The sequence below is a fragment of the Helianthus annuus genome, chromosome 4 (assembly GCF_002127325.2).
Source record: "Helianthus annuus cultivar XRQ/B chromosome 4, HanXRQr2.0-SUNRISE, whole genome shotgun sequence".
Classification (NCBI taxonomy): domain Eukaryota; kingdom Viridiplantae; phylum Streptophyta; class Magnoliopsida; order Asterales; family Asteraceae; genus Helianthus; species Helianthus annuus.
In genome coordinates, this window is record NC_035436.2 from 114,456,338 (window position 1) to 114,479,185 (window position 22,848).

Below are 22,848 nucleotides of genomic sequence, written 5' to 3' on the forward strand. Positions count from 1 at the left end.
CTCGGTACATCCAGGGTCGGATAAAATGTACCACGATCTCAGAACAACGTATTGGTGGCCAAACATGAAAGCTCTCATCGCAACTGACGTCGGTAAGTGCTTGACTTGTGCAAAAGTCAAGGCAGAGTATCAGAAACCAGCAGGCTTACTTCAGCAACCAAAGATACCACAGTGGAAATGGGAGGAAATTTCCATGGATTTTGTTACAAGTCTACCTAGATCCCAGCATGGGAACGATACTATTTGGGTGATCGTGGATCGACTCACCAAGTCTGCTCATTTTCTGGCAATCAAAGAAACAGACAAGTTTTCCACACTAGCAGACATATACTCGAAGGAAGTAGTCTCAAGGCACGGGGTGCGCACCTCTATCATTTCGGATCGCGATGCACGATTCACATCAGAACTATGGCAAGCAATGCACAAGGCTTTTGGCTCTCGGTTAGATATGAGCACGGCTTATCACCCTCAGACGGATGGGCAGTCTGAGCGCACGATTCAAACTCTAGAAGACATGCTTCGGGCATGTGTTATTGATTTCGGCGACGGCTGGGAAAAAGCATTTCCCTTTGGTGGAGTTCTCATACAACAACAGTTATCACATCAGCATTCAAGCCGCTCCATTCGAAGCATTGTACGGGCGTAAATGCCGGTCACCTCTCTGTTGGGCAGAGGTGGGGGATAGTCAGATCACGGGTCCAGAACTTATAGTGGACACCACGGAAAAGATTGCACAAATACGACAACGCATGGCGGCAGCTCGCGACCGTCAGAAAAGCTACGCGGATAAGCGTAGGAAGCCATTGGAAATTCAGGTCGGGGACCGGGTTTTACTCAAAGTCTCACCCTGGAAGGGTGTGGTTCGTTTTGGCAAACGGGGCAAACTCAATCCGCGGTATGTCAGACCATTCGAGATCATAGAAAGAATAGGCAAAGTAGCCTACAGACTAAACCTACCAGCAGAACTCGGGGCAGTTCACAACGTTTTACACCTGTCAAACCTGAAGAAATGCTTGTCAGATGAAACCCTCATAATTCCTTTGAAAGAGCTCACTATCGATGAACAGTTGCACTTCGTCGAGGAACCAGTTGAAATCACGGACCGGGATGTTAAGGTCCTCAAAAACAAGAGAATCCCTCTTATTCGAGCTCGTTGGAACTCCCGTCGTGGCCCAGAGTTCACCTGGGAACGCGAAGATCAGATGAAAGAAAAGTACCCCCAATTGTTCGCAAACAGTACAACCACTACTGAGGCTGAAGCTACCACGGAATTTCGGGACGAAATTCCAGATCAACGGAGGGAGGATGTGAGACCCCACGAAAACGCTCAACAAAACTAGCTTCCTCAGTGACCAACGTGCTAAATTTCGGGACAAAATTTCTTTCAAGTTGGGGATGATGTGACAACTCGTATAAATCCTTGTCACGTTTCGCGTACTATGTAAATTCATGTATGCTATGTGACTTTATATGCTATGTGACTTATACATTATTTAGTGAACCTTTGTGAAACCGTAATTATTTACGCGTAACATGCTATCGGCGCACTCATATTTGGAGTCTAGAGTATAATGTAGCCTAAATTTCGAGAACGAAATTTCTGTAACATGAGGAGGATGTGACAACCTGTATTTTCAGCACTGGTTAATTACGTAAAGTTACCTGTGGAAATACTGTAAAACGTCACACTAATTTAGGGATGATGTGACACCTCGCGCTTATGAGGTTAACGTCGTAAAATTATCTTATCCTATGTATATAAACGAATGGACTTGTATGACTAATTAATTATATGCCTATCCAATTTATTTTGCGAATATTTGAAACCAAATAACATGTTTAATATACATATATATATATATATATATAATATTTTTTAGCGTATATCTCTTAAAATTAGTTGTGAAGTAAAAAAAAAAACAAAAGAAAAAAAATGTGTGTATGTGTTGCTATGGCATGTTGCTGCCATATAACCACCCCCACTCCCCATCGATATTTTTATGTTGGCAGCCCAAACCCTTTTTGAATTGATGTGCAGCCCAAACACCCCACAACTCCTTAATTCTTGGCCCAACCCCAAAACCGCCCCTAGCCCACATGCTGTACGCATGCATACATACATGCGTATGTATCTTCTGTTGAAGGGCACCACTACAAAACTAAAACCCTAGCATCTCTACCACATCCCCCTGCGGCAATTTCAGCAGCAAGACCCCCCATCCCGATCTCACTCCCTTCTCGCTGCCCTCTCCCTCGATTAAACTCTCTCGCATCTTTTACGGTAGTTGTTCATGTTGTATTGACTTGAAACTTGCTGATTTAATTATATGTATAGTGATTCTGTATGTATTACTGTGAGTATCTTGCTGTGATTATGTTTAATTTAAGATTTGAAGTGTTATGAGATTGATGTATGATCTAGGGTTCTATTTGTAATCACGTTTCTGCATGCTTGGATTCCATAGATGCTGATTTGAACTAAGGTTGTTATGATTTTAATATGCTTGATGATCCTGCTAAATTTTTTTATCATGAGCCTGATATAAACAACATATAACCTGTTATGAATAATGTAGAGTTATTATTATAACGGTATAAGACCATAGAGAAACCCGGAAATTCGTTTATAAGAAGATTTATGACTACACAGGTTCTGCCAGAACATTACAGCCAACTTCGGTTGGCTGTAACCAGGTCATAATATAACAGAAATTAGGTTTTCTTGAGTCTATAACGTGCTATTTCAAAATACGCTTCTAATGGCGCTGGATTCATGATTTTTAGACATCGTTACTATTTTAAATAATTTATTTCGTTTCAGCAACTTAAGCTGCGTTTTCTGCAGATTTTATGCGATATGTTTTTGGACATAAATTGTTATGTACTTAGAGTTAGACCATGAAATTTATATTGTAGATTCTCCTAAGTGTTCGGGCAAACCTCCAACTAGAATTTCGTCAATCGGACTTTTGATGTATTTTAAATGAATTTTTCCGTGGACTGCAGTCAGAAAATAACGAATCTGATTGCAGCCCGGTAAATGAATTTTATAAAATAATTGGTGATGAATTGGATCCCGAGATTTTGACACAATAATATTTGGATCGTTTAAAACATGCTATAATTTTTTGGGAATTTTGTTGTGCACCGACTATTCCGGATAACAATCCGAAAACTGCCGAAAATGCAGTATATTGCTGAATTTTATTGAATTGTATTTTGAACCTTTTGTGACACTTGTGTCGTCGCTAAACTATGTTGTGATAATTAGCATTGTATGATTAAATGTGCTACGTGCTAAGTACGTGTAGGAACTTTGTGCCCTATTTGAAACTACTAATGGACTAACTGGTAATCGTACTAGGACGTGACCGACCTTGACTGTTAGCTATTTTTAAGAGTCAAACCGAGCAACCAAAGGTGAGTTCACACTCTTACTAAGGCATGGGATTCCCAGGGTTTGGGAATGGGATTGAAGGAATATGGTTGAATAGAATCGTACTTACACTGTTACTAGACTACCATACCATCGTCCTCGGTTGTGCAGGACACATACGTAAAACCTACGTATACTTGTATTGTTCACTGTCCTCAGGTTGCGAAGGACACTCACGTAAAACCTACGTGAACTTATACTCACTACTGCCTCGGTTGTGTCAGGCACTTACGTAAAACCTACGTAAACCCCCGCGTACCCCTATCCTCGGTTGTGAAGGATACTTACGTAAAACCTACGTAAACTTGTACGTATTACTGTTCTCGGGATATGTAGAACACTTATGGTTGCGAATAGTCTAGTGGTTATACAACATGGGAAGCCCCCACCAATAGAACGTACTATCGGCTCAGTAGAGCCACATGTTACAAACGAACTTACTATTACGCATTTACTTTCTGTGAACTCGCTCAACTAGTTGTTGATCCTCTGTTACATGCCTTGCAGGTCGTTAGATACATGGAGCTTGCACAGGGAGGAGCTGGTCGTTGTGGGCTTGGATCGTGATTGTCTTGTTAAACACTTATGACATTTGATACTTTATTATGATGGGTTTTATTTATACGCTTCCGCTAAACAGTGATAACTTACTTATGTTTTGGAACACCTTTCATATGGATTTGGTTTGGTTTAATGGCAATTACATTTACTATATATATTGTTCTATATGATTGGTGGCTTGATCCTGGTCAGTCACGCTCCCAAGCGGTGATACTCCGCAGGTGGATTTTGGGGGTGTGACAGTTACGTCGTTTGTTTTACACTCACTTTCCCCCTCCTCCACCGCCATCTGTATAGAGCTCATCAGTGCTGTTAAGGTAGACGTTGGTGAGAAGACAACGATTGTTGACTGCACAACATTTTTGGAGACTACATGATGATACTGACTTTTGATGACATGTATTTGACACTGACTCGATTTAGTTTTTGGACAGGGGTGATGTAGCCCCTAGTTGATTGATGATTGTATGACATAGTGATGTACTGATACACTTACTACGTGGTCTCGATATATATGGCAATCGCAGTATTCTCATCACATTTGATTCGCTTGATTGCTTATTTATATTCTTATGACATGGGATGTTGTGTGTATAAAATTTGTGACATGGGATGTTGTGTGATTAGTATTTGTGATATATTGATAACATGAGATGTTAGGTGCTATTACTATTACTATATACGTACGCTTTACTATGGCCTGACCGACGTAAATACATCTTTAGAAGATGCCGCCAAGACGTCAACAACAACAAATGCCTACCACTTAGGACGAACTACAGCAAGTCATTGCTGCTGCCATTGCTCAATATGCTGCCTCTCAAGGAGGGATGAGTGGAAGCAACTCTGGCAACACTGGCAACAACAACAATCCACCTCATGGTATCCCTAAGTCATTAAGACATACCATGACCTAAATGGATTTCCTTAGCAGAAATGCTAATGCCAATCACATGTTATAATGTATGTGCAGGGTGCACCTACAAGCAGTTCTTAGACTGCAAGCCCGTGAACTTCGATGGCACAGGAGGTGCTGTCTCCTTTGTCCGCTGGGCTGAGAAAACTGAATCTGTTCTTCGCATGAGCAAATGCGCACCGGATCAGCAAGTCACCTATATCTCTGGGCTATTTTTGGATGGAGCCCTCTCTTGGTGGAATCTACAAGTACAGACACTTGGCGAAGCTGCTGCGTACGCGCTGACCTGGACCGAACTGAAGGAACTCATGCGCAAAAAGTACTGTTCCCACGCTGAAATCCAGAGATTGGAGACCGAGTTCTGGCATTTGAAAATGGAAGGTTCAAAGATAGCTGAGTACGTTCAGAGGTTCCACGACTTGTCGCATGTGGTACCCTACATGGTCACTCCTGAGTTCAAAAGAATTGAACATTTCATTTGGGGATTGGCTCCTCAAATCATAAGCATGGTGACCTCCTCCAAACCCGCGACTATCACTGAAGCCATTGATTTGAGCGTGGCTCTCACAGAGGAGGCAATTCGTTTGAACAAGTTTGATAAAGTAGAGCCTAAGAAGAAGGAGACTCATGTGGAGTCATCAGGGGGAAACAAGCGGAAGTTTTCAAACTTCAAGCAGGGCACCGGGGTGGTGGTTAAGAAAGGAGAGCAAAGCGCGCCAGCTCAGGATACAGCTGGCGGTAGGAGGAAAGGTAAGGGATATATGGGTGCACATCCCAAGTGTAATTCTTGCCAACGCCATCACTCTGGCCGATGCGGGCCAAAGGTATGTGAAGCTTGTGGAAAGACTGGTCATTCGAAGGATTCTTGTTGGGCTAATGCTGGCCGGGGAGGCCAAGGAGGATTTGGGAATAGAAATAATCGTGGTGGTACTGGGAATCACCCGCAAGGAAACACTGGAGGAAATGGGAACCGTGGTAACGCTGCAAACCTAGCAGGCACTGTAAACCGAAACCAAGGAAATACTCTGGCTGGGAATGTTGGTGGAAATGGGCAGAGGCCCGGATGCTTTAATTGCGGTGATCTTGGGCACTACAAAAGAAATTGCCCAGAATTGAACCAAGCCCGCGGAAGGGTTTTCAACATGGAAGCAAGGGAAGCGCGCCAGGGTCCCAATGTTGTCACTGGTACGTCCCTTGTAAACCAACGCTATGCATCCGTTTTGTTTGATACTGGCGCCGATTATAGCTTTGTGTCATTAGAATTTAAGAATATGCTTGGTTTAGCCGCTAGTAAATTAGATATTCCGTACTCAATCGAATTGGCGAATGGGAAGTTAGTAGAAGCTAATGAGGTGATTCGAGGCTGCGTAATCGAATTGGGAGAGCGTGAGTTCGCTCTAGATCTACTACCAGTCCAGTTGGGAAGCTTCGACGTGGTAGTAGGAATGGATTGGTTATCAGGCAACAAGGCAGAGATAGTTTGTCATGAGAAGGTCGTTCGTATCCCGACCGATGATGGTGAGACCATTGTTGTTCATGGAGAGAAGCGTGAGACGCCGTTAAGGATTATTAGCTGCCTAAAGGCAAGAAAGTGTTTGCAGAAAGGATGTGTTGCTTTTCTGGCACACATTGTGGATAAAAAGGCTGCTGAGCCAAAGATCGAAGACATCCCTGTCGTGAGGGAATATCCAGAAGTCTTCCCAGAGGACTTGCCTGGATTGCTGCCTCCAAGACAAGTAGAGTTCCGCATTGACTTAGTTCCAGGCGCCGCGCCTGTGGCTAAGGCACCCTACAGACTTGCTCCGTCTGAGATGCAGGAACTGTCGACACAACTTCAAGAGTTGTTAGACAAGGGATTTATCCGACCGAGCTTCTCGCCTTGGGGAGCTCCAGTTTTGTTTGTCAAGAAGAAGGACGGTAGTTTCCGTATGTGTATTGACTACAGAGAGTTGAACAAGCTGACGATCAAGAAAAGGTATCCTCTGCCAAGGATTGATGATCTGTTCGACCAACTTCAAGGTTCAAGCTTTTACTCCAAGATCGATCTTCGATCTGGATACCATCAGTTAAGGATACAGGAGGAGAGTATCCTAAAGACAGCCTTCAGAACTCGTTATGGGCACTACGAGTTCCTCGTTATGCCATTTGGTTTGACAAACGCACCTGCAGTATTCATGGATCTAATGAATCGAGTTTGTAAGCGCTATCTGGATAAGTTCGTGATTGTATTCATCGATGATATTTTGATTTATTCAAGGACGAAGGCTGAGCACGAGCAGCATTTAAGAGCCATTCTAGAGCTGCTAAAGAAGGAACAACTATACGCCAAATTCTCTAAGTGCGAGTTTTGGCTAAGAGAAATGCAATTCCTTGGGCACGTGGTAAATGGAGATGGAATCCACGTGGATCCAACCAAGATCGAGGCGATCAAGGATTGGGAAACGCCAAAGACGCTAACCGAGATTCGGCAATTCTTGGGTTTGGCTGGCTATTACCGAAGGTTCATCGAGAACTTTTCAAAGATCGCTCAACCATTGACGCTCCTCACTCAGAAGGACAAGAAGTTTGATTGGGGAATCAAACAGGAAGAAGCGTTCTAGATATTGAAAGATAAGCTTTGTAACGCGCCAATCTTAGCTCTACCGGAAGGTACATATTATTTTGTGGTATACTGCGACGCATCGCGTCAAGGATTGGGTTGTGTGTTGATGCAACGCCAAAAGGTTATTGCCTACGCATCGCGACAGCTGAAAGTGCACGAAAAGAACTATACCACGCATGATTTGGAGCTTGGCGCAGTGGTTTTCGCTTTAAAGATCTGGAGACACTACCTTTATGGTACGAAGTGTACAATCTTTACAGATCACAAGAGCCTCCAGCATATATTCAACCAGAAGGAGTTGAATATGAGGCAAAGACGATGGGTCGAGCTGTTGAACGACTACGATTGCGAGATAAAGTATCATCCAGGGAAGGCGAATGTGGTCGCCGATGCCCTAAGTCGAAAAGAGAGAATCAAGCCCATAAGGGTTAGGGCTTTGGAGATGATCATTCAAACCGATCTTTCCTCGCACATTCGTACAGCGCAGAAAGAAGCTTTCAAGGAAAGAAACCTTGCAGAAGAGTATCTCCGTGGGATGGAGAAGTTATTGGTACCAAACAAGGAAGGAACGTTATGTTTTGAGATAAGGATTTGGGTTCCTCTATTTGGTGATCTAAGGAAGGTTATTTTCGATGAAGCTCACAAGTCGCGGTACTCTATCCATCCTGGAGCGGATAAGATGTACCATGATCTTAAAGATTATTATTGGTGGCCTAGGATGAAAGGCGATGTTGCTGTTCATGTGAGCAAATGTTTAACATGCGCCAAGGTTAAGGCGGAATTCCAGAAGCCTTCAGGACTTCTGCAACAACCAGAGATTCCCAAGTGGAAGTGGGAACAAATCTCCATGTATTTTGTTACAAAGTTGCCAAGAACGCCAAGAGGCCATGACACTATCTGGGTGATAGTGGACCGATTAACAAAGTCAGCACACTTCTTGCCTATCCGAGAAAAGGATAATACGAGCAAGCTAGCTGAAATCTACATGAGAGAGATTGTTTCACGCCATGGAGTACCTCTCTCGATCATCTCCGATAGAGACGGAAGGTTCGTGTCAAGGATATGGCAATCCTTCTAAGAAGCTTTTGGCTCGAAGTTGAATATGAGCACCGCGTTTCACCCGCAGACCGACGGTCAAAGCGAGCGGACGATTCAGACGTTGGAGGACATGCTGAGAGCGTGTGTTATGGATTTGGGCGGTAGCTGGGAGAAGCATTTGCCCTTGGTTGAATTCTCATACAACAACAGCTACCACACCAGTATTGGTGCCGCGCCATTCGAGGCTTTATATGGGCGCAAGTGCAGATCACCGCTCTGTTGGTCTGACGCCGGTGATAGGCAATTGGTTGGTCCTGAAGTAGTCCAGGAAACCACCGACAAGATTGCACAGATCCGAGATCGCATCAGTGCGGCTCGTGACCGACAGAAAGCCTACGCAGATCGAAGCAGGAAACCTCTAGAGTTTGAGGTTGGAGATATGGTTTTGTTGAAAGTATCACCCTGGAAGGGGGTGGCACGCTTTGGGAAGCATGGGAAGCTGAATCCGCGCTACATTGGTCCTTTCAGAATCTTGGAAAGAATCGGGACCGTAGCATACACGTTGGACCTACCTGCTGAACTGAATGGTGTTCACGATACCTTTCATGTATCCAACCTAAAGAGAAGTCCAACGCAAGATACCGTTGCCATTCCTACCGACGAAATTCATGTTGATGACACGCTCCACTTCGTTGAAGAACCTGTTGAGGTCACGGATTGGAAAGTTAACAAGACCCGCCGGAGCAGTGTCAAGCTCGTCAAGGTTCGTTGGAATGCCCGACATGGTCCTGAATTCACCTGGGAGCGTGAGGACCGAATGAAAGAGAAATACCCCCACTTATTTCCTAAGAACCCTGCTTCTTCAAGCAGAGCTTAAAATTTCGGGACGAAATTTTTCTAACGGGGGGAGAATGTGACAACCCTCACTAAACCAGGTATCCATACGATTTAATTAATAATTAATTGCTGCTTGATTACTGTGCTTAACTGAAATTACTGATGAACTGCTACTTGACTGTTGATACTTGTACATATCTGCATCATACTTTGATTTCCGTCACTACATTATTTACATGCTAAACCTTAGTGACAAACATGATGCACAAAAGCACAGTAGCACTATGAACGGATAACCTATTGAACATGCTGATAAAGCCAGCATCAGGCAGACACTGCCTCTAAGGCCTGTATGAGACAGAAATATTTTACTACACCCATAGTGAGTGCAGGGATACAAGGGTTGTAGAACTGCGTCTCTAGGAATAAGTTACAGTGACTGGATGTGCCTAAAACGTACACTAAGCACAAAACACAGCACTTTAATTAACATTTCAGCTTCTGGCTAACTAATAAAGTGCCAAAACATGAGGAAATATTCCTGACACTTTGAAGAATAAGTTGTGTCACTAAAAATGTTATTAACGACACTTAAAAGCTTTATTAAGCGCTTTAACGGATTACTATCCAACCGAACAACCGGACTTTACCCGGAACATAAAAAAATATTGACAGTAACAATATTGATCTTTTTCTGAGCCAGTTAGGGCCCCTGAACACCCTAACACCCGCATTAAAGCACAACACACCACTAACCGGGTTAATCACTAAACTAACTTGGTTTAACCTAACTAATACTTAACATCTAGTTGAAATCGAACTAGATAACCCCCCCCCCTTGGGCCGATTCGGTCACCATGGGACTAGGCTTGTACCATTGTTGATTATAATATTTCATTGTGTCTAATATCTAGGTGACACAAGGACTAATGGATCATGACCCCTAAATTGTCTATAAGAACATGTAATTGCACATCATAATCATTCACTTAAACACTCCACACATTTCACCACAAACTCTCTCTTTCCCTCTCTACCTAGCTCACGGCCGAACCCCCCTCTCCCCATCCATCCATTTTCGGCTCTTGATCTCCACATTCCAAGGTTATACAAGTGATACGGGTCACGCATTAGGAGTCTTGGAGCAAACGGAAGGCGAAGGACCTCTCTACCTCGCTTTTATCCACCTCTTTCTCGCATAGATTCTTCCCTAGCCTTGAGCTAGAGGTATAATACTTAAAACACTCTCTCGAACTATTCTAAAGTGGTTAATAAATTATGTAACGGTTAAAATGCGGAAGCTTACCTTTTGAAGCATAAAAGTCAACTAAAAACATGAATATTGTTGGTTAATAGCACATAAGTGGTGTAAAAGTTGTAGTAACTGAAATTTGTGGTTACTTAGACCCGATCTACGTTGTGGTAGCTCGGATCACCATTTAACCCGGTTTGGTTAAGATCATGGATCTTGACATAAGCTTGTTTTGAATGAGACAAGGGTTAAAAGGTGAAACTCTACCACACGAGAAACATGAACTTGTGTAAAAGTATTTTTACTTGTAAAATAGTGTTTGAAACTAGCGGATCTACGTATGTACAAATGGTATTTTCAAAGAACCACGTATCAAAGAATACATGTTTTCTAAAAAGACGGATCTTACACTAACGAGTATGATTTTTATAAACCACAAGTGTGTAGACACTTGTGAAATGAAAGGTTCGACAAAATAACAAACTTTGTAAAAGATGACGAGAAGTTGTAAAGATGGATTTACTTTAAAAATGAGGTTTTTTACGAGATCGATCTACTTTATATAAAGATTCCCAAAATATAATGGGATTTACACTATAGTTTTCGGAAAAACTACAAGTTCATGCGATTATGCGATTTACATACTTGTCGACTAGTTTAATGTGTCGGAAACTGTTGATTGAATAAAGAGATTGTTGAAATTGATTTTGTAAAGGAAAATGATACGCTTGAAAGCGTGGCCACCTCCAGTTACAAAGGAAACTCTGGCGAAATTTTTCTAAAAACCTAACACTTAGAATTATTTACACTACAAGTGTTAGAATTATTTTTGACATGTTTTCGAAATATAAATTTCGCCATGACTTTATTTACTAAATAATCGGAGGTGGGATTTTCACAAAACTAAACGTGATAAGCATATATTTGGTAAATATATTTTCACCACACTGTTTATGATTATTTTGTGAAAATACATAAATATTATTTTTAGAGTAAAAATAATATTTACGAATGTTAACAGATCCAAAATAATACAAATGCTTACACGAAAAACATATAAGTTACACCGGTAATTATTATTACCACTTAATCACTAAAACGTAACTTACGCATTATACGGAAATATTCATGAACGCGTATTTAGTCAACGTATTATTTTTGGAAGTATTATGTGAAGTGAAAATATAATATTTTTGAGAAAAATATTTATATTTTGGAATTAGAAGTAAAAATATATTAAGTGAGACTTAATGATATAACTCAAACGCACATGTATTAAATCCCCCATCCTTGGGAAGGAGATTAACTACCAAGTACATACGAAAAGTAAACCCGAAATAGTTTTCTAACTATTTCCCAAAAACTTAAACTATAAAGCTAAGGGACGGCCGTGCGTTTAATAGAATTAGCACATGTAGGTCGTTGCACAGCTGCCTGATTTGGAGTACTTGGTAGAGACGCACCGACTGTGAGTTCATGTCCCCCTTTTCTCTTAACTGTTTTCAGTTTTCTAAATTGCGGGGGTGAAATACATGTTACTATGATTACGAGTACTTTTTACATGGTATGATTAGCGTAAGGAGGGTTACTACTTAGATCATGTGAGTGGGTAGGCGGGAACTGGAGGCCATTAATCCTCATTGTAGGACCGAGGGACGTAAGCGGTAGATCTATCTGGGTGTAGCGAGCCCAACCCCAGGTCCAGCATAACGGACCTCGGGGTGACTTTGTGCCCCGATGCAAAATCGCAAGGTTTGAGTCTTCCTACTTGCACTTCACACATATCAATGGACTTGCAAACCATTGGTGATCTCTTTTTCCTTATTTGCTACATACCAGGGTTTTGATAAATACAAAGGTTTATTTACTCACTTACACATGAACTCGCTCAACATTATTGTTGATTTTTCAACTTACATGTATTTTAGGGAACAAAAAGATCTGGCACGGTATGGCACGTTTTCCCGCTGCACTATTTCCGAGGTCATCCGGGGTTTGGGGAATGTGACTCTTTCCTGGACAAGTCACAGTCCTTAAACCATGTCTATGTTATGTTTAAGTTTGTAATGTTTGTTAAACAAGGTTATGGTTGATAGGGTGTTTTCCCGTTAAAACAATGGTATTGTATTTGGTTTTTAATACTTAATGGATGATCTTGCATGTTTTTAATTCATATAGCTTTGTTATGATTAAGCTATGGTATTAAGAAGTCACACCAAATTAACCACGCTTCCGCAAAGCCAGGGTGTGACAATTTGAATCATTCCAATTTGAGACATAGGACATTTTATGCAAATAACACACTTTTCACCAGACATTGTTTTACAAACGACTTATCTTATACAAACTCATTTTACATGGTTATCCGTTTAACCAAACAGTGTTCTCTTATTTATACATATCATCTGATCTTATCGTTTTTCAAATGATTTACAAGACAAAGCAAATTACAAGGTTCATGACTAAACATTATCTGAAACATAAGTCATGAATTCCGTTTTCACAAAACCATTGTATCTCACATGCATTTTTATGCTGACGTACCTATTTTCAAATGTGTTTTCAGGAGATGATGCATAGGACTTATCAAGACATACTTAGGCGGACCTGTGCCTTAGTGATTTAAAACGAGACAAGAACTAGTTAATTTATGTTATGTGTTCTTTGGTTCTTGTTTAAAGCAATGTAAACTTTCGTGTTTGATTAATAAAACGAAACTTCATTTACCATGGATTTGAAACAATTGATTCTGTTACAACACTCCCCGACGTTTCCGCCACGTTCTGTATGTTCTACGTGGTCGGGGTGTGACAGAAAAGATGGTATCAGAGCCAATGGTTATAGGGAATTAGGTTATTAGTAATGCTTTGACCTAGTCTATAACCTTCCTAGGACCCTAACGCGAGTTTACTTGCGTTTAGTCATAAAACAATACCGTCACCTATCCTTAGGCGACGACCACAACAAGAACATAAATTTCAAAACCGCTTTGAAAACTAATCATCTGTTCTAGGATGATTGATTACTAGGTTTTGAACCCTCTGTTATAAGGTTTTGAACCACTTTGGGTTTTCAAAATCTCGTCAAGGTTTTGGGTCCTAAATAGTGTGAACACGTGCGAACTGGAAGAGTGAATGCCTGTACCCTGGGATTTCTGTCTACGGTTAGAGTGTTCGTACAAATCCACATAATCGGACCAGTCACTCTTACCTGGGAACTCTTGGGGTGAGTGTCCACTTATAGGCGAGCATGTCTTCGCGATACACTATGAGGATCTATTTGCTTTGACTCAGCCTTGGTGTTGTTTGTTTGCTTTGTGGATTCAAACAAATGACCATCAACCATGATTATGGCCGGTAATTTTAATATCCTATTCTTACCCAATGCCATTTCATTTGTTTTCTTTGTTGTCTCTCATTTAGAATGCCTCCTCGACGCGAAAACCAGATAGCGACTGCAGAACTGGCAGAGATCATTGCGCAACAAATGGCTGCTCAATTCCCAAGCCTCTTTGCTCAATGGAACCAAGCCAACAACAACCATAATGCCCCATGCAACTTCAAGACATTCAACTCGGCTAAGCCATCAAAGTTTTCTGGGTCTCAAGGAGTGACTGCACTTCTACAATGGTTCGAGAGTTTAGAGAACACCTTCAGACATGTCCAATGTCCAAACGAGCGAAAGGTAGAATTCGCATCTAGCGTCTTTGAGAAACGAGCTTTGACATGGTGGAATGGTGTGATGAGAGATAGGGGTGCCGATGTGGCACTGGCCCAAACATGGCAAGAGCTTCGAGCTCTGATGATGAAGGAATTCTGTCCTTGTCACGAGATCAGGGCCTTGGAAACGGAGTTCGACGATCTTAAGCAGGTTAGCGGTGAGCATCAAGCCTACACGGACCGTTATGAGGAGTTAAGTTTGTTATGCCCGGATATGGTTACACCTTTGGATAAGGCAATCGAAAAGTACATTGATGGCCTCCCTGACTCAACACAAGACATTGTGACTGGTAGCAACCCTACTACAGTCAGACAGGCCATTGAGCTATCTGCAACCTTGACTGAATCAAAGATCAGGAAAGGTAAACTTTTTCGAAATGGTGACAAGAAACCGGTCGGGGAATCTGTAACATTTGTGCTTGTAATCATTGTGAACAGTTCAGTTATCAATAAAATAATGTTATTTGATCCCAATGTTTGTTTCATTGTGTTTTACATCTTTCGTGTTTTGACTTTTATTCAATTCCAAACTCTACATCGCTTTCTGGAGAGTTATACGCTAACTAGTGCGTAAACGTACTCAGTTTAATGCGACAAATACTCCGGAACATCAACATATACTCAACGTACCTTAAATAACCTTTACATAACTTAGAAATAAGTTTTGAAGGCTTTGGTATAGCAAAAACAAGTTAATTCGCTTACAGGGACTAAACTTGACAAACTGCGAAAGTATGCCAATTTGAACTGTAACGAACATTCCGGAACATGTCCATAAGTTAAACATACCATAAATATCCTTTGCATAGCTTAGAAATAGGCTTTGAGGGGTTTGGTATGCTAAAATAAACTTTTGGGTCATTCAGGGACTAAAAGTGTCAAAAAGTGCACAAGTTTGCACTTTTGCGCATAACTTACGTTCTTAATACATCCGGACATCCAAAAATTTATGTAAGCATCCTTATATTATGCCTTAGTGTTTGGCATGAGAAAAATCCATTCGTCGCGTCATTTGGATCGTCTTTTGTGCTTATGCGCATTCCGTCGTAATTAAGCGAACATCGCGATCGTACGGCCAAACGAACCGACATCCGACATATTTTTGGGCATGTTTCATGTCCACAATGTTTAGGCATCATTTTAGGGCCTTAAAGATAACTTTACAGGTCTTAAAGGGGCTGGAAATAGCTTAAACACGCAACAGGGACTAAATACGTAAATTCTGCAAGTGGTGCAGATCAGACGGGGCTAGGCGACCCGCGTAAGACCTGCACCCACTTTCACGCGGGCCGCGTGAACATGTCTGACAGCAGATTCTGCATTTAATGCAGAATCTGGCCTTTCGTTCGATCAAAGGGCGATGCCTTTTCACCCAAATGAAGGGCCAAGGGTCAAGTACACTGAATCTAACCCCTGGACACATGTACGCACGAGATCAAAGCACGTTATTCGATAAAACGATCCTAACGGTTCCACTTTTCCTATAAATACCCCCCCCCTTTTGTGTAAAAACCCACAAATCAGATCTAAATGCTCTAAGTTGATGCTTTTGCTTCATACCTGAGCTATTGGATCTTGATTAGCACTCGGGGACCCTCCGTAAGTCTTCTTTCGCTCTTTTATTCGCTTTTCGAGTCCGAAAGTCAACGTTTTGTTGACTTTCTGCATTGACCAGCCTATGGTCGATGCGAAGTTCATGGAACTTCATAACGTGAGCGTGATCACGATGGTTATGGTCCATAGTGACCATACCTACTGATCACCACGTTATCTAGGCTCAGTGACGAGTCGTAGTTTCGGCCAAAATGTGCATTCTTGCATGTTTTGTAACCAAACTACTCGTGGGCATCAAAGCTGTTTGTTTTGATGTCAAACCTGTTTTCAAACTTGGTTAAGCATGTTCTAACATGCTTAGCTCGTCACTTTTAGTTTAGTGCTTATATAGGGTCGTAAGGTAAGCGATCTAAACCATCGCTTATACTTTCGAACCCGACCCATTTGGTCGGTCGTTAGGACCTGACCAAACACATTAGGTGACCATAGCTATAACTTTCCGAGGTTATGCCTTGTGGTCACGATGTTAGGCGTTCCGAACGCGTTCTACGCGAACGACGCGTAAGGTGGCATAAGCTACCTAAACGGGTCGTGATGGACCGTAAGCACTTAGGTTAAGTTTCATTTTAGTATGTAGGTTTTATTAAACCATATTACACGAGTCTCCATACTCGTTTGGTTTACGAACCCGCGTACTATCCGATCATCCGATTTAGTCCGGTATATTAACATAGCTACCTATTAGGTGCCGTTGATATTCCGTGACCTCTCGCATTTACCCGGTTATTTCACAAGAACAACAAAGCAACCTCAGGTGAGTACATAGAACCCCATCTTTTACTGTTTCCAAACTGTTTTGGGGTGAAACACATGTGCCTATCTGTTACATTCATGCTTTCCATGTTTTCACATCATATGCCTGCTATGTTGTTAGTACATTATAGTACACGATTTCATTGCATTTTATGCTATGTATGCCCATTGTGTGCGTACTTAGTACATTGATTTACATGAACATTTCTGTTGCATATGTTTACCCAGCATATGGACACATTGATTTACATGAACATTTCTGTTGCATATGTTTACTCAGCATATGGACACATTAATTTACATGAACATTTCTGTTGCATATGTTTACTCAGCATATGGACATATTGATTTACATGAACATTTCTGCTGCATATGTTTACTCAGCATATGGGCACATTGATTTACATAAACATTTCTGCTTCGTATGTTTACTTAGCATACTTAGTACAATTGTTTACATCACATGCCTTCATTTTGTTATGACATTTGGTTTGTTTAACATGGGACAATACATTCATTAACACTAGCTACGCCGTTCGTTAGTAGGTAGTGGTACCATAGGAATTGACAACTCCCATTCCTGAAGTCCTGGGTTTGATAGGACTGGAAGGAATGACCGAATTCGATATACATAACTTAGATAAACCTTTAATTTGTTTAAGGGTTTATCGCCGTAGTCTCAAGGCTTGGATGTATGCATAGTTTACAATACCACATAAATGTTAATATCAATAGAGCATGCATTTTCCGCAGAACATAACGTTGATTTAAACCACGTTTTACTTCAACGACTTGTTTTGTGCATATGGTTTAAGTTGATACATTTCGCTTACCATACATGATACATTTTGGGATGCACAATACATGATTTACATTGAACATAAACACGTCGACATTGACATACACATTTGGTGGTTTACATTTGAACATAAACATTTGACATGGTTTACAATAACACTTGACATTTGGTTTACACATGAACAATTTACATGGTGGATTGGTTTGGGTAAATGATTTAAGTAACGTGGCGTATGTAATATGATACAAACATGGTGGATACGCCGCTGGTACTTCCTATATATAAATGTTTGTATAATGTTACATATCGTGGCGTTATCTAAGTCATTTCAGTTTAGACACATTACACTTTACATAAGTAACATATTCTTCACAAGACATTATTTTCACAAACAACTTATCTTATTCAACTCATTTTACTTGGTTATTCGTTTAACCTTGCACTTATCTATACATATCGTTTGATGTTATCGTTTTTCAAATGATTTACAAAGCAAAACAAATTACAAGGTTCATGACTGACTGTTATTAAACATTCTTTAAAACTCAAGTCATGAACCCCATTTTCACAAAAACTATGTATCTCACAGGCATTTTTATGCTGACGTACCTACTTTCACATGTGTTTTCAGGAGCTATTCCATAGGACGATGATCATGATTCTAGGGCGGACCTGTGCCTTAGAGCCTAAAAATGAAGTTTGAATTAGCTTAATTATGTTTAGATTTCCGTACTCTCTTTCCAAGACAATGTAACACCTTTGTTTATAAATAAAATACAACTTGTATGCCATGGTTAGGAAACAATTTAATTCTGTTCACAACACTCCCCGGCGTTTCCGCCGCGGTTGCATGTTATACGCGGCCGGGGTGTGACAGAAGAGTTGGTATCAGAGCCATTGGTTATAGGGAATTAGGTTATTAGTAATGCTTTGACCTAGACTATAACTTTCTAGGACCCTAACACAAGTTATCTTGTGTTTAGAGTTTAAAACATGCACATCACCTATCCTTAGGTGATAACCACAACGGGAACTTCGGTTCCGAATCCGCTTTGAAAATTAATCATCTGTTCTAGGATGATTGATTACTAGGTTTTGAACCCTCTATTATAAGGTTTTGAACCCTCTGTTATATGGTTTTGAACCCCTTTGGATTTTCAAAAATCCCGTCAAAGTGTTGGGTTAATAGTGTGAACACATGCGAACTGGAAGGGTGAATGCCTGTACCCTGGGTTTTCTGTCTAAGGCTAGAGTGTTCGTACAAATCCACATAATCGGACCAGTCACTCTTATCTGGGAACTCTTGGGGTGAGTGTTCACTTATAGGCGAGCATGTCTTCGCGATACACTAATTCTAACCCATTTACTTTGACTAGACATTTCACATCGCTTATTTGCTTTGCGATGCATAACCGCCATCTTTGCTTTTGATTGCTTTTGCTTCATCTCATTCTCTTCATCCAATCATCTCACTCGTTTCATTTCATGTTTTTCTCTTCTAGAATGCCTCCTCGACGCGACAACCAGATAGCTACTGCCGAGCTGGCGGAGATTATTGCGCAGCAGATGGCTGCTTAATTTCCGAATCTCTTTGCTCAATGGAACCAGGCCAACAACAACAACGGTACATGCAAATACAAGGATTTTAACCAGGCTAAGCCACTCAAGTTTAGTGGTTCTGAAGGAGCAACTGGGCTTCTTCAGTGGTTCGAGAGCATCGAGAACACTTTCCGTCATGTGCAGTGTCCTGACAATCGCAAGGTCGAGTTTTCTTCAAGCGTGTTTCAGAAGAGGGCTCTTACGTGGTGGAATGGGGTTATGAGAGATCAAGGTGCAGAAGTTGCTCTAGCTCAGACATGGGCTCAACTGAGAGCTCTTATGATGAGGGAGTTTTGTCCTCGTCATGAGCAACGAGCGTTGGAGAAAGAATTTGATCTGTTGAAGCAAGATAGTGGCGAGCACAGGGCTTATACAGACAGGTTTGAGGAGTTGAGTCTTCTTTGCCCAACTATGGTTACCCCACTCGACAAGGCTATCGAAAGGTACATCGACGGCCTGCCTGACTCAGTACAAGACATTCTTACTGGTAGCAACCCTACCACACTCCGTCAGGCAATCGAATTATCAGCGACGTTGACTGAGTCGCAGATCCGAAAGAATAAACTACACAGGAAGGGTGACAAGGGCAAGAAGCAGTCGGCAGACAAGGAGGACAGTAAGAAAGGTCAGAACAAGAAGGGAAAGGACTCTGGTTCCTCAAGGGGGTCAAGGAAGCGTAAGGCTTCCCAAAATTTTGCTGTCACTGCCCAAGCAAACCAGGCAGCTCCCAACCAGCCTCCAGCAAAGAAACCCTACTCAGGAAGTGCACGTTTGTGCAATCGATGCAACAGTCACCACCAACCACAATATCAGTGCCGTTTCTGTACTAACTGTGGGAAGTCGGGTCATCTTGCCGATGTTTGTCGGTTTGCTCAGAATCACGCAGTCCGGAACCCTGCTCAACAGGTTGCTCAACAACAGGATCAGGCTGCACGACCAAACTACCCACCAGGTGCATGTTATAATTGTGGGGATCTGACCCACTACAGAAATCGGTGTCCAAGACTAGTCAACCAGAACCAGAATGCAAACCAGAATCCGGCACCGGCTCGAGGTCGAGTCTTTAACATGAATGCACAAGAAGCACAAGCAGACAACGAGGTGGTGAACGGTACGTTCTTTATTAATAATCAGCCAGCATCTGTTCTTTTTGATTCGGGTGCCGACAAGAGTTTCGTGTCATTGTCTTTCGAGACAATGCTTCGCGTGTCTAGAACGAAACTAGGTAAACCTTTGACAGTAGAGGTTGCCAGTGGTGAACCCATTGTTCTTAATTCTGTTCTACGCAACTGCCAGTTGAACCTTAACGACCATATTTTTCCTATTGACCTCACGCCAATGCAACTTGGAAGCTTCGATGTTATTGTGGGAATGGATTGGTTATCTAAGCATCGCGCAGAGATAGTATGTTCTGAGAAGATTGTTCGTATACCGCTGTCGACAGGCGAGATCCTACAAGTTCGTGGCGAGAAGCCTGCCGGTGGTCTCAAGCTCATGTCCTGTTTTAAAGCACGGAAGTATCTGCGAAAGCACTATGTGGCTTTCTTAGCACATGTTACCGCAGATAAAGGCAAGGGTAAGTCTATTTCAGATATTCCTGTCGTTCGGGATTATTCCGAAGTATTCCCTGAAGACTTACCTGGTCTACCTCCAGCACGCCAAGTCGAGTTCCGTATTGACCTCGTACCTGGTGCAAATCCCATTGCCAGAGCTCCATATCGTCTTGCACCGTCTGAGATGCAAGAGTTATCTAAACAGCTGCAGGAACTCTCCGACAAAGGTTTTATCCGTCCTAGCTTTTCACCCTGGGGTGCTCCCGTTCTTTTTGTAAAGAAGAAGGATGGATCTTTTAGGATGTGTATCGATTATCGCGAGCTTAACAAGCTTACCATCAAGAATCGATATCCCCTACCTCGCATTGATGATCTCTTTGATCAATTGCAAGGCGCTTCTTATTTTTCGAAGATTGATCTTCGATCTGGATATCATCAGCTCCGTGTGCATGAAGAAGATATTCCAAAGACAGCGTTCCGTACTCGTTATGGACATTATGAGTTCACAGTCATGCCATTCGGTTTGACTAATGCTCCTGCTGTTTTCATGGACTTAATGAATAGGGTCTGCAAACCTTACTTAGATAAGTTCATCATCGTTTTTATTGATGACATTTTGATATATTCTAAGACGCGAGCTGAACATGAGCAACATCTTCGTCTTACTCTGGAACTCCTAAAGAAAGAACAACTTTTCGCCAAATTCTCCAAGTGTGAATTCTGGCTTAAAGAAGTTCAATTCTTAGGACATATTGTCAACGAACAAGGTATTCATGTAGATCCCTCCAAGATCAGTGCGATTAAGGATTGGGATACACCTACTACCCCTACTGAAGTTCGTTCTTTTCTTGGTCTGGCGGGTTATTACCGCCGCTTCATTGAAAACTTCTCAAAGATTGCAGTTCCTCTAACTGCTCTAACTCAGAAGAACAAGCCATTTGAATGGGGAGCCAAACAAGAGGAAGCGTTTCAGACTTTGAAACAAAAGCTTTGCGACGCGCCTGTCCTAACATTGCCTGAGGGCAACGATGATTTCGTCGTTTATTGCGACGCATCTAAATTAGGACTTGGCTGCGTCCTGATGCAAAGAAACAAAGTCATAGCATACGCATCAAGGCAGTTGAAGATACATGAGAAGAACTACACCACTCATGATCTTGAGTTGGGTGCAGTTGTCTTCGCTCTCAAAATCTGGAGACACTACTTGTATGGTACAAAATGTGTGGTTTTCACAGACCACAAAAGTCTTCAGCATATCTTCAATCAAAAAGAGCTCAACATGAGACAACGACGCTGGGTTGAACTTCTAAACGACTACGACTGCGAGATTCGCTACCATCCTGGTAAGGCGAATGTCGTAGCCGATGCATTAAGTCGCAAGGAACGTACTAAGCTTCATTGTGTACGTGTCCAATCTGTTATTCAAACCGACATCCAAGCACGTATTTCTCAGGCTCAACAAGCTTGTGTTTCACAAGGTTTAATGGATAAGGAATTCCCTTATCACATAACACCTGCTCTTGAATTGAAAGACAATGGATCGTACTATTTCATGGACCGTTTGTGGGTCCCAAGCCAAGATGATCTTCGTACCTTGCTTATGGGTGAAGCCCATAAGTCTCGTTATTCCATTCATCCTGGCTCAGATAAGATGTATAAGGATCTTCGTATTCAGTATTGGTGGCCTGGTATGAAGAAAGACATTGCCTTATACGTATCAAAATGCCTTACTTGTCTTAAGGTTAAGGCTGAACATCAGCGTCCTTCTGGCTTATTGGAACAACCAGAGATCCCAGTTTGGAAATGGGAAAACATTACTATGGATCTCATTACTAAACTCCCGCGCACAAAGAAAGGTCACGATGCCATCTGGGTAGTCGTTGATCGTCTCACCAAGTCAGCACATTTCTTGCCAATCCGTGAGGATTATTCGGCTGACAAACTTGCTCAAATCTACGTAGATGAAATTGTAGCTCGACATGGTGTTCCTTTGAGCATCATTTCTGACAGAGATGCTCGTTTCACTTCTCATTTTTGGAGAACCATGCAATCTGCTATGGGGTCCCAACTTAATCTGAGCACAGCTTATCATCCGCAAACGGATGGTCAATCTGAAAGAACAATCCAGACACTGGAGGATATGCTTAGAGCTTGTGTGATCGACTTTGG